Genomic DNA, 9,636 nt, shown 5'->3' with positions numbered 1-9,636 from the left:
ACCGGATAAGAAACCGATAAACCGGAGTAAAACCGGGGAAAACCATGAAACCAGCTGTTCATGCGGTTCAGCCGGTCGGACCAAGTTTTGTTATTTTTGACAGAAAAAGAAGAGTATCAGAGTTTTTTTTTTTTTAAGGAAGAAGAGTATCAGAGTTGACGGACGTGAAAGCTTCCTTGTCCTCCTTCACACAGACAACATCGGTTTATTAGTACGTTGCCTGGTTGAACTAGAAAGTGGGATAATGTAGATCTACAGTACGAGAAAGGTAAAAATATATGCAATTCCAATTGGATAAAAATTCATCATTGGACAAGGTGTAGTACTGTAATTTTGTTGGAATCGCTAAAGTCTTGTTTTGAAAATTGCTCCACATTAAAAATTAAAAATATATTACTACTCTATTACTTTAAATTAACCGAATATAATTGGTAGATATTTTTGACAAAAAAATAAATGGTAGATATATTTTTTAGTACGATATTATATATGATATAGTATAATATATTAAAAAATTGATAAAAATATACTATTTAATAATAACTGTTCCGGTCCGACCCCGGTTGAACTCCGGTCAAACCTCTAAACCCTAAACCCCTACCTATACTGGTTTAATGTCCGGTCCGGTTCTCATTACCTTGGTTATAATACCACGCAAAAATGATCAACAAAACATTGCAACACTTCCTCAAAAAAACATCGTCACACTTAAACGACAAAAGCACAAAAGAAAAACAAATACACCCGAGCATAACATTTATTTATTATTATTATTATTATTATTATTATTATTATTATTATTATTATTATTATTAATATAAATGTATTACATTAATCTTCTAAAAAGAAATGTATTACATTAATAATTACTATTTCCAAGGATAACAACCGTTATTCCCCCCTGTCGATACGACACAGGGTCCTGCTTCCTTTATATACCAATATAGCACAAATCTATAATGATCTCTACTATATCTAAATGCATCAAAATGATGGAATTCATTATTCCATTTAACAGAACAGAAGTACAATGTGGTATGAAAAATATTTACATTAAAATTCCAATCAAAATGCTCATCAGGTCAAAGATCATGAAATCCAAGATCGTCATCTTTAGATTGGCAACGAAGAGTCAAGTTTAACTTGCCTTCCAAAGAGTTATGAACAACAATTTGGCGGTCGGTAGTACTTCCGCCAATAACATTGTGCATTGACAAAAATGTCAACACACATATCACTAGCAAACTTTGGGTAAATGGAGACATTACACCTTCAATTGTGAATAATTTTCTTACAAGAATATTACAATAATTGTCAAATGTGAAACATATATTTATAGGTCGTTAAGAAACAAAATAAGAATAAAAATATATATTAAGTTTATTAATATTTTTATTAAGAAAGAAAATTTATTTGGTCAAAATGAATATATAAGAAAGTTCTAGAAAAGTGTTATAAAATATTATTAAGATATAAATGAATATATTATACACTTTCTTGTAAAACTTATTAAATCAATAACATTTTTTATTAACTTAGAATAAAAAAAAAAACCTTTTTATTAAAGATATTGTCTTTTGTATCTTTTTATAATAAAGATTATGTATTCTCGTTTTTATTTAGAAGATAGAAAAAAATAGTAAATTTAACTTATTGGCGTATGTTATTTTGGACCGAACTGGGTAAACAATATTAGTGTGTTGTTTTCTTTCTCTTCTTTTTTATCTTTGTTGTTTTGATTATAATTGTGGGATTGCTTCACACTTAGATCTAGGTATGTTTGTTGTTGTTGTTGTTGTTGCTGCTGCTTGAGGCTACTTTACTTGTTGATTACTACTTCATTTGCTCCACATATCTAAGATTTATTGGTGTGATTATTTGATCGAATTCACAACGATTGATGCATACCGTGGGTTGTAGGAGTAAAATGGTAAAGTGTGTCTCATGGGTTCAAAGTGGGACATTGAGAAGTTTACTGGAAGTAATGATTTCAGGTTGTGGAAGGTTAAGATGCAAGCAGTTTTGGCACAACAAAAATGTGAGGAAGCATTAATGGGTGAAGCGGAGTTGGCGACTACTTTTAAATAAGCAGAGAAGCGTTTGATGATAGACAAGGCAAAGAGTGATATTGTCTTATGTCTCGGAAATAAGGTTTTGAGGGATGTCGCGATAGAAGCTTCCGCGACATCAATGTGGGAAAAGTCGGAGTCATTGTACAAGATGGAATCTTTGGCCCATAGGCAACTTTCAAAACAACAACTCTACTCATTCAAGATGTGGAGTCTAAACCTATCACAAAACAATTGACGGAATTCAAGAAGATTCCTGTGATTTGGCGAAAATTGAAGTGAATGTGGAAGACGAAGACGAGTTTTTGTTGTTTCTATGTTCATTGCCGAAATCATTTGAGAATTTTAAGGATATCAACCTTTATGGAAAGGAGGGAACCATTACTTTGGAGGAGTTCCAAGCGGCTTTAAGAACCAAGGAATTAACCAAGTTCAAGGACATGAAGGTTGATGAAGGTGGTGAAGGCTTTAATGTTATAAAAGGAAGGAGTGAGGATAGAGAAAAAGGAAAGGGGAAGTCGAGGTTTAATTCTAAGTCCAAGGCATTTGAGAAATCAAATTATCGATGCTTCATTTGTCATAAGCTCGTTAACTTCAAGAATGATTATCCTGAAAAGGGGGGCATTGTAGTTCTTTTGTTCCAGTTGCAGTGGAGTTCTATGAAGATCGTTACATAGAAGTTTAATCAGTTTTACAAGTTAAAGGGAATTAAGTGGCATCAAATCGTACCTAGAACACTGCAACAAAATGGTCTTGCTTAACTCATAAATATGACTCTTTTGGAGCGGTTGAGGTGCATGCTTCTAGGAGCTAGCTTACCAAAGAGTTTATGGGGTGAAGTTGTGACAACTGAAGCGCATTTGATGAACAAATGTCCATCAACGGGAACAGACTTCAAGACACCAATGGAGGTATGGAGTGGGAAACCGACAAACTACTCAACTTTGAAGGTTTTTTTGGGGCTTTGGCATATGTGCATATCAAGCAAGATAAGCTTGAGGCTAGAGTTGTGACATGTATCTTCATTGGCTATCCAGAGGGTGAGAAGGGTTACAAGTTGTGGAAGTTGGAATCTATAGGTTGATCGAGAGTCATGATAAACATGGATGTTGCTTTTGATGAGCCTGCATGGGGATGAAGTGAAATGACCCGGAGACTTTAGAACTAGAAACAAGGGTAAAGGAAACTCAGTTTGAGTTTCAACTTCCAAATGAAGAGAAAGAAGATGTGGAGGATCAGACTCCGACATCATATTAAAGTAGAAGTCAACCTGTAGTGGATCCTAATTATTAATTGGCTACATATAGGGAAAGGATCACCATTGTTGTACCTAGAAGATATTGTTATCCTAACTTGGTTTTTTATGCTTTAAATGTGGCTGAAGAATTGCAAGTCTCCGAACAAAAGAGCCTCAAGGAGGCATTTGAGATCAAAGAGAACAAGTAATGGTTAAAGACAGTGAATGAAGAAAAGGATTCATGGGAGAAGAACTAGACTTGGAAACTTGTGAAACTAACTAAAAGGAAGGTATTTCGAGTGTGGAATACACGAGGTACAAAAGAAGACTTGTGGAAAAGGGATTCACTCATATTGTGGGGATTGACTTCAATGAGATCTTATCACTCGTGGTGAAGAATTTTTCCATAAGGATACTTATGGTTATCATGAATCAATAAAATTTTAAGTTGGAGCAAATGGATGCGAAGGCCGCGTTCGTTCATGGTGATCTTGAAGAGACTGTCTACATGGAGCAACCAGAAGGTTTTGCAGAGGACAAGTCTAAGTTGTGTCTTTTAAAGAAATCTTTGTATGGGTTGAAACAAAGCTCAAGGCAATGATATCTTCAGTTTGATGAATTTCTTTTGAAGGTCGATTTTGTGTGAAGCGGGTACGGTTCTTGTGTTCACCTATTGAAGAAGGAGGAGAAAGTCATTCTCTACCTTATACTATATGTCGATGATATCTTGATTGCAAATTCTAGCAAGGATGATATCGAAAAGCTCAAGAAAAAATTAATTGGTGAGTTTGTGAGGAAGGATCTTGGTCCGACAAAGAGAGTTCTTGGAATTGATATCATGAGGAACCGTGACAAAGGCGAACTTTTCTTATATCAATTGAGTTATTTGAAGAAGGTGATGGATCATTTTAGAATGTCAGCCTCTAAAATTGGGGAAATACTTGTGTGACATTAATGTCACGGTGACATTAAATCTGGGCCACACATTGGGTGACATTAGATGTTTTGTGTGGCCCAGATGCAATGGAAATGACAATGTATGGCCCAGATGCAATGGCACGGTGACATTAATGTCACCAAAGTGCCACCCAAATTGTTAGCACTCCTTTGGGCCATCACACAAAGTTGTCCATAAAACAATATCTCAATCCAAGAGTGCTCCTTATGCTAGTGGTGTTGGAAGCATCATGTATGATATTGTTTGTAGTAGACCGAAGTTAGCTTACGGAGTTAGTATTGTAAGTCAGTTTTTGGAATTTCTACATTGTTGAAGAAAATACTATGAATGTAATGGAGTACTTATTCGATAACACCATTAAATATCATTCAAGATAATTCATCTCTACTCGCGGTAACATTTTTGTTGTTACAGGAGATAGAGAAGGAGATATCTTCATTGCAACGAGTTCCTTATTATTTTTCATGATATCAACAAAATTCTCATATGCATTATGCATCTCTCAAACAAGTTCCCTTACAGTTGGAAGATAATTTATCATGAGGTAGCTGTTTGTGATGCAAATTGCAATCAATTCTCCACAGTAGGCTCTATTCCACTAAAGTTTTGTTGTATCTATATATTTGGATCATGTCTGAATTATGACTTATTTTATCGACAAATGTTAGTAAGTTAGTGTTATGTTAGTTTTAAGGGTTTGAACCCGAGACCTCCTTTGGTGTCCCTTAACTTACCAGCCGAACTACTTACGCGAGTCTGAAATGACTTAAGCAACACTTTAAATATATTTGAGTCTATTTTTGGACCTACATGTGACTTTACGCCTTTTTCTTTTGAAGATTGCTGTTTTCACAACCAAAATTTCCTAATAACACATGGAAATGACCAAATGATCCAGCAGTAGTTAACTACCGCTAGGGTGTTTTTGGTCATTTTCATGTGTTATTAGGAAGTTTTGGATGTTAGAAAAACAATTTTCTTTTCTTTTTCATGTGAACGGCTATTGCTTGCTAATAAATGACCAATTGTTGTATGAGTTGTTAGATAACTATACACTAAGTTGTAATGAGTCAAAGAGTTGAAATGGGTATTATAGGAAATGTAAATGTGGACTCTTATAAAATAAGAGAAAGCCAAGGGAAAAAGGCATGAAAATTGTGATGTCATAATCATCTTCTTTTCTATCCCTATTCTCTCCTTCTCAGGATTCTCTCTAATTTTTCCTTCTTTTATTGTACTCATTCAAACTTATGCTTTGGTTATGAAACTTATTTTACTTCTATAGTTTAAGGACTGTTACATAAGGACTGTTACATAAGTCCACGTCATACCATATATTTTAATTACTTTTTAGGTTCATTGAATAAATTAATTTATATAGAATGAATTTAAAAAGTGATTTTTTTGCTTAAAATAGTGACCGAAGGAAGTATTTGATTATAAAATCAAAGAGAGGTAAGGATGTATTTAATTGAACGTTACTTTAAGAAAATAATATTTTTTAATTAATTATATTTAAATGATTTGAAAAAAGATGTAATTTTGGCATATTTTTTCATGTATATATATTTTTCTTTATAAAATACACTTTACCAAAAGTTAAAATAAACTATGTAATTAACTAATAGGTCAACCACAAATTTTTTTTAAGAAAATGGGTCAACCACAATTAACAAATACCTTAAATTGATATCATCGTTGATTCAGTGAACGGTACGGTTTTTTATTTTATGATAGATTAAATTGGGAAAGAGAAAATTATTATCAATAACGGTGATAATAATTATATTTATAAGTGAGATTTGAACCATATCTATTTTTATTTTATGATATAAAGTCAAACTTTTACCATTAAGAGTGAAACAAAATATTGCTACTCAGGAAAGTATTAATGCAACTAATTTTTTTTTTGTGTATTAATAATTGTCACATTTTAGAACTACATTTTGTATCAATAAAAAAAATTACATAGATATAAGTTGAGTGGTAGACGGAATGTGTGTTTTTGCTAATATTCCTATCAATTTTTTGTTTCATAATATTTCTTTCTATCCCGAAAATTGTTTTATAGTAAATTTTATAATACAAATAGATCGTATTGTTATGAGTTTTATTTTTATTTTTATTCACATGATGTTTTTTGGGATGAATAAATAATAGTATTACATGGTAATCAAAACCGGGCCGGCCGGTCTGACCGGTTGAACCGAGAACCGGAGCTGTGTCCGGTCCGATCTACCCTTAAAACCGCTCTGTTAGAAAACCGGATAAGAAACCGATAAACCGGAGTAAAACCGGGGAAAACCATGAAACCAGCGGTTCATGGGGTTCAGCCGGTCGGACCAAGTTTTGTTATTTTTGACAGAAAAAGAAGAGTATCAGAGTTTTTTTTTTTTTTAAGGAAGAAGAGTATCAGAGTTGACGGACGTGAAAGCTTCCTTGTTCTCCTTCACACAGACAACATCGGTTTATTAGTACGTTGCCTGGTTGAACTAGAAAGTGGGATAATGTAGATCTACAGTACGAGAAAGGTAAAAATATATGCAATTCCAATTGGATAAAAATTCATCATTGGACAAGGTGTAGTACTGTAATTTTGTTGGAATCGCTAAAGTCTTGTTTTGAAAATTGCTCCACATTAAAAATTAAAAATATATTACTACTCTATTACTTTAAATTAACCGAATATAATTGGTAGATATTTTTGACAAAAAAAATAAATGGTAGATATATTTTTTAGTACGATATTATATATGATATAGTATAATATATTAAAAAATTGATAAAAATATACTATTTAATAATAACTGTTCCGGTCCGACCCCAGTTGAACTCCGGTCAAACCTCTAAACCCTAAACCAGTGGCGGGTCTACATAGTGCTCAGGGGATGCACTTGCCAACCCTCAAATTTTAATTTTTTCACATATACCCCTATGTTTTTTGCACATTGAACTTGCTCATATTTTTTTTTTGCACCAGCTGCCCTATACCCAAACCAATTTCATTTTACTCACTTGCACAATTTAACCTCTCTCTAACTTCTCTCTAACTAACAACTGTACGTACTCCTAATTAGAGAACTTCTCTTCCTCCACTACCACCACTCCGGCGGCAACAACAACACCACCACAAAACTCCGCCGCGCCACAACCCAACCCTTCCACCTTCAGTCTCGCGATCCTACCCTCCAACCATCTACAATCTCGGATTCTCGATCGAGTTCTCTCTCTCCTTCTCAAAAATCTGTTGCAACGTGAACCACCACTCTCTCCGGCTTATTTCGTCGTCCTCTGTCGTCGTGCAACTACAAAGGGACATTCAAAAGCCTTCAAAGACATTGAATCTACCACCAAAGGTAATCAATTATAAATCTTTGGTTTAGGGTTTTTAAATTTGGGATTTTTTTACATAACTTCAATTTTGATAAATTGTTTGATTGAATATGCAATTGAGGGTCCTAATGATATGTTTGTGTTGTGAAATTGATTGGAGAATTGGTTGAAAGTGATAATATGAACTGAGAATTGGAATTGGAATGGATGGTTAGCACTTAGCGGCTTACTTACTGTCCTTTTTTATATAAATCATTTCAATTATAGTAATTATAGTAGTTAGCGGCTAATTCTTTTGTTACTGTGTATGTTCTTTTGTTCCTCCAAAAGTGTATAATGGTTAGCGGCTAATTCTTTTATTGTGTTGGTTGTTGTAGGAGTTATGCAGAATTTTTTAAAAAGATCAAGACCATCCCATGAGCAAGGATCTAGTTCTCAACATGTTTCATGTAATTTAGAAGAGTTACCATCGGATCCAGGAATGCGGCCCAAAATGTCAACATACCATCTAGTTCTCAACATTCTTTGTGAATACTTTTGATTTTGCACTCACATTGCATTTGATGAAAAAGGTCTTAGGTATTTCAAATGAATTGTCACAAGCATTGCAAAGGAAAGATCAAGACATCGTCAATGCTATGAACCTAGTTAGCATCACAAAGGAGCGATTACAAGCTCTAAGAGATGATGGATGGGAACCTTTATTGGAGGAGGTAATTTTATTTTGCAATAAGCATGACATTAACATTCCTAGCATGGATGATATATTCTTCCGTGGGAAGTCAAAACGTGGAGGTAATTCTGAATCTATCACAATAGGGAATCATTACCGCATTGAATTATTTTATACGGTTGTGGACATGCAACTTCAAGAACTTAATAATCGTTTTAGTGAGACAAATAGTCAGTTGCTCATTTGTATGGAGTGTTTGTGCCCAAACAACTCGTTCTCTAAATTTGACATAGCAAAGTTAATTGAATTTGCAAAGTTTTATCCAATTGAATTTTCTCCAACTTCATTGGAGTTGCTTGATAGTCAACTTGAGACTTACATCTTTGATATGCGTAGGAGTGTTGAATTTGCATCTTTGAAAGGAATAAGTGATCTTTCAAAAAAAAATGGTTGCACTCAAAAAACATATTGATTATCCTTTAGTCTATGGACTTTTGAAGTTAGCAATGATTTTAACTGTTGCCACATCAACCGTTGAACGAGCCTTTTCTGCTATGAAGATTGTGAAATCTAGATTGCGCAATCGAATGGGAGATGATTTGATGAATGATTGTCTCGTGACTTATATTGAGAGAGATGTGGCAGACAAAATTGATGATGAGTTGATTATTCAACGATTTCAGAACATGGCACCGCGTAGGGGACATTTGTAAAGAATGGATGAAGTTTTTTGAGTACATTGTAAATTGAATACAATGTAATTTTTTGGATATATATTATTATATTTATTATAAATTAAAGTTTATAATTTTGAACCTCCTGACCCTGGGTCCTGACAACGCCACTGCCCTAAACCCCTACCTATACTGGTTTAATGTCCGGTCCGGTTCTCATTACCTTGGTTATAATACCACGCAAAAATGATCAACAAAACATTGCAACACTTCCTCAAAAAAACATCGTCACACTTAAACGACAAAAGCACAAAAGAAAAACAGATCTATGTTCACAATACACCCGAGCATAACATTTATTTATTATTATTATTATTATTATTATTATTATTATTATTATTAATATAAATGTATTACATTAATCTTCTAAAAAGAAATGTATTACATTAATAATTACTATTTCCAAGGATAACAACCGTTATTCCCCCCTGTCGATACGACACAGGGTCCTGCTTCCTTTATATACCAATATAGCACAAATCTATAACGATCTCTACTATATCTAAATGCATCAAAATGATGGAATTCATTATTCCATTTAACAGAACAGAAGTACAATGTGGTATGAAAAATATTTACATTAAAATTCCAATCAAAATGCTCATCAGGTCGAAGATCATGAAACCCAAGAT

At 33.7% G+C, this 9,636-nt stretch overlaps 1 pseudogene; it reads left to right on the top strand.

The window, feature by feature from the left end:
• Positions 1–2,839: 2,839 nt before the first annotated feature.
• LOC146913476 (uncharacterized) lies at positions 2,840–9,064 on the top strand (annotated as a pseudogene).
• The last annotated feature ends 572 nt before the right edge of the window (positions 9,065–9,636 follow it).

The sequence above is a fragment of the Medicago sativa genome, chromosome 6, assembly GCF_051527215.1.
Source record: "Medicago sativa cultivar Bolivia chromosome 6, Bolivia_mono, whole genome shotgun sequence".
NCBI lineage: Eukaryota > Viridiplantae > Streptophyta > Magnoliopsida > Fabales > Fabaceae > Medicago > Medicago sativa.
Note: the sequence above shows the minus strand (reverse complement) of the source record. Positions and strands in the feature narration are given on the sequence as shown.